The sequence below is a fragment of the Pangasianodon hypophthalmus genome, chromosome 12 (genome assembly GCF_027358585.1).
Source record: "Pangasianodon hypophthalmus isolate fPanHyp1 chromosome 12, fPanHyp1.pri, whole genome shotgun sequence".
NCBI lineage: Eukaryota > Metazoa > Chordata > Actinopteri > Siluriformes > Pangasiidae > Pangasianodon > Pangasianodon hypophthalmus.
Genome location: NC_069721.1, coordinates 14,203,963 through 14,208,570, shown reverse-complemented (window position 1 = coordinate 14,208,570; position 4,608 = coordinate 14,203,963).

The following is a 4,608-nucleotide window of genomic DNA, read 5'->3' as shown; positions in this document are numbered from 1 at the left end:
GCAGCCATCAGCCAAGCCAGAGAATAGGAGGAGAACATTTCTACATCTCTCTCTCTCTCTCTCTCTCTCTCTCTCTCTCTCTCTCTCAAAAGTCAAAGTCAAAAGATAAAATGTTGCTTTATTGGCAGGACAGATATTACCATTTGTGTTGCCAAAGCTTGCATACAGACTTTGGGTACAAGTTTGAAATAACTACAGGAATAAATAAATAGAAACAAATGTACAGACATTGAACAGTGCAGTCAAAAAGAAACACTAGTTATGAAACTCAGAATCCTGAGAATTAAAAATCTCTCTCTATCTCTCTCTCACACACAGACACACACACACTTTTCTCATTCACCTGAAGACCTTTCACTGACATTCCTCTGATCCCCACCAAGATATAAAAACATGCTTTCCACCACACACACAGTGATGTTTTGTAATATTTTGTAACCAGTTGGAGAATAGATGATTAGGAACCTGCAGACTGAAGCATTTGACCATGCATGAGAGAGCTCTTTTCAATCCACAGTGTTTGATTAAACTGCTGTCTTTGGATCAAATTTGCTCCATGTGGATTTCTTTGATTTCAGCAGAAGTGAATTCCAAGAAGACAAGTGACTCTAAAACAACAAACGTAGAGCTTCGATAAACACAGTAAAAGCCCTTGCGTTCCCATCTCTCTGTGTATTCCTTTGTATCTCATACCTTCACGGGGAATAGCACAAGAGTGAAAGACTTGCATCCAGCTGGTTTATAAAAGCATTCAAGCACTCACTGGCCATCTACCAAATAGGTGTGCTTTGTAGGTATACATTTCTGTACTACACACAATTTGTTAGCCACCAGTGAAAAGGAACCACCATAGCATCACTGACTGGATGTTATACACTATATGGCCAAAAGTTGGTAGACAACTGACCACCACACTCATGTATAGACCTTCCCTATACTGTTGCCTCAAAGTTGGAAGAACACAATTGTCTAGAATGTCTGTAAGGAGCCCGAACCTGTTCCAGCATGACAATGCTCCTGTGCACAAAGCCAAGTCAATGAAGATATGGTTTGCCAAGGTTGGATCAGAAGAACTCAAGAGGCCTGAACAGAGTCCTGACCTCAACCCCACTGAACATCTTTGGGATGAACTGGAACGCTGTCTGCACCCCAGGCCTCCTCACCCAACGTCCGTGCCTGACTTCACTAATGCTCTTGTGGCTGAATGAGCAAATCCCCGCAGCCACATTCCAAAATCTAGTGGAAAGCCTTCTCCCAAAAGCCTGGAGGTTATTATAACAGCAAAAGTGGGACTAAGTCTGGAATGGGATGTTCAAAAGGCACATATGGGTGTGATGGTCAGGTGTCCACAAACTTTTGGCCATATAGTGTATCTGTGGTAGACTATTCTGACAAAGTGGTGGCACAGTAGTCAGTGTTTTGCTGGTAGTAAGCAGTGCTGGGGCGTTTTAAAACAATGCACACTTAATGGCCATTTTACCTACCTACCTTGTTAAACTGCCTTGTAGGTGTACAGTTAGAGAGTATATCTATTTTTGTGTATCTTATTTTCCTCCTAACCCTCCTTCAGTGTCAGTGCTTTTGGCTGGATATATTTTAGTTTGTAGAATATATATAACCCAAAAAGCATTCTGAGGAGTATAGTATCGTACTACTGAAACATCTGCTAACATGCCACTACTATATAAATGTCACTGTTGTGCTGAGAATAGACCAATCAAATAATGTCTGGTCAGCCATGGTCCCGGAGTAGATGGGGTAGGGAGGGTCTACCAAACTGCTGTGCTAAGAATGGTCCATGCAAATAATGTCAGGTCAGCAGTGCTCTTACAGTAGATGGGGTAAAGAGGGCCTACCAAACTGTGGGTTACCATCCGTAATTGTATTTCCATGATAGGTACAGTACTGTGCAAAAGTCTTAGGCACATGCAAAGAAATGCTGTAGAGCAAAGATGCCTTCAAAAATAATGAAATTAAATGTTTCTACATTTGAAAAATACTATAAAGAGCAGTAAACAGTAATAAATGACACAAAGTCAATATTTGGTGTGACAATCCTTCGCTTTTAAAAAAAAATAGTAGTCTCAGGTACAATTAGTGCAGTTTTATAAGGAAATGAGCTGTAAGTTTTACTGAGCATTTTGCAGAACCAGCCACAGTTCTTCTGGAGACTTTGACTGTCACACTTGCTTCTTATTTTTGTAGCAAAACCCAGCAGCCTTCATTACGTTTTTTGTTTGAAAAGTGGTGTCTTATGTAATATGCTGCTTTCTTTACTGACACAAACATTTTTCTGTAACATTTAATTTTGTGCTGGAAAACTAATGTTTGGAAATCTAAAATGTTTTTGTACTGAATCAATAATGTAGAAGTCAGAAATAAAAATCTATAACAAAGTCTGCACTAAAAAAAATAGGGTGCCTAAGACTTTTTCACAGTACTATATATCTGAAAAATTCATCTAGATAAAGGTAGGTAAGGTGCCCACTAAGTGTAAGTTTCAATTTACAGGCAAATACCACAGTTGTGATTATAGGCCCAAGAGAAGCCAAAGTGATTTCTCAATGTTTGCAATATTTGTCGAACCATGATCTCCTCGCTTTCTGCCATGCAGACACACAAGTGGGGGAGTTGGTTGGGTGCTAATTTGCTGGGCCATGGAGATGAAAACAGGGATGGTGTTAGGCTGGCTGGCTGGGCATCAGAGGATCGGAATGCAGGCTGTTTAACACAGGAGTTAGACAATCCCTAGAGCCCCCACCAACACCACGGCCCAACCGCTAAATAAATAGAGAAGTAATTAAGAGCGCACTGAGAAGAAAGGCTGTGTTTCATTACTGCTGCTCCTTCTGAGTAAGCAAGAGACAGGCCATTACATAGAGATTACTGTAAGTAAAACAATACCAGTCCTGAATAATGCCATAACAATGTATAAATCTTTAAGAAAATGATATTTAACAGACCTCACACTGACACAGATAATCACTTGAAACGACAAAAGAAGAGCAATATCTGAATCACTGAGCTGTTATTCCATTCATGGGCTTCACACTCTGCAATTACTGTAAGCTGACAGACTGAAGTGACAGCAATTAGTAAATGAATAGATCCACATCCTTCCATCCATTCTTCCTTCCCTCATTCCTTCAGTCCTCCTCTGTAGCTATAAAGCCATGCTTCACAATGACTGTTTCAAACTCCAGTTGCAAAAAAATCTGAAGCGACATTAGACCTTATGATTCAGGTCATGTCAGTAAGACAAATTTCCCATGTAAGACACATTTACTATCTGTAAATATCTATATACCCTTATGCCACAAGTTCACTGCATTGGAAATATGGCATTGATACATGATGAATGATTTTTTTCAATAATGGTGGTTGTTTCTCTTGTTTGGGGCAGTGGAGCTTCAGCTGTATTTTAAAGCTTAATGCTCAGCTGTTTGCTTGGACTGTATAACTATCTCAAAAAGAACGTTGCCATGGAAAAAGTGTCTGACGTGTAAACAAGCCACCGAAAATAATTTCATGTAGAATACCCACTTCAGAAAATTGTTTTGTTTTAATTGCAGGAATCTTTGAGATAAATGGTGACAGTCAGGTGGAACCCTCAGCATGTTTATTTCTCACATGAGGTGCTGAAACAGATGGCAGCACTGTTAGGCAAACTGTAAGAAATGTCCCCACCTGTATCCAAATGTGTAATGACTGCGCTTTTAAGGAAATTTGTGCATTTAAGTGAGAGAGAGAGTGTGTGTGTGTAGGTGGGTATGTATTCGAGCATGCATTTTATTCATATGCTCAACATAAAGCCTACATCAGGTCAGAGGTCAGGGTCAGTGCTCCATACTAGACCTGCTACAGAGGTAGCATGAGACATGAAATGTTTGTGTAAGTCTTTGATGATGTAAAAATATGAATATATTATATGGAGACATGTCAAAAGCAATTTTGTCTGACAAAGAACATAATGTTGTAATGTCATAGCTTAGAAACTCATTTGATTTAGCCCATATGTAATATAGAATATAATATAGAAATCACATACTGAAAGATGTGCCTTCAAAATTGTTTATGTGTTAGAGTGAGGCATATATAGAAAGAGATCATTTTGTATGCAATATGTAGATGGAAAGAACCAAAAGAGGTCTACTTTGGCTTGCTCTAATTGTTGTAGATACAGCTGGACATCACCTGTCACTTGGGAAAACTCTGGGTGGCCTTCTGTCCAGGCTACTTTAAACTGTGAGGCAATTTGTCCTGCTAATAAAAAACAAAACATCATTACCCATTTAAGAAACCAAACTCTCACTCTAAAAGGAACAAAACAGTTCACTACACCATTGATCATTATTTTTAACCATTAGTTAAAGAAGGACTTTTACATGAAGCCTTGCGATGTGTGGATAAATATAATCTAGGATTATTTGTTTTTGTGAACCTTTTGAAGATCAGTTTTTTATTGGTGATTGTACAAAAATTGTAATGTCGTCTTTATTATGCCATTTTTAAATCTTCACATACTGTCACTCTTATTAGTAGCCAGCAATGACAGTTTGTGCCAACAGCCTGAGAAACTCTTCTCAAATGTGACATGCAAGTTTTTTA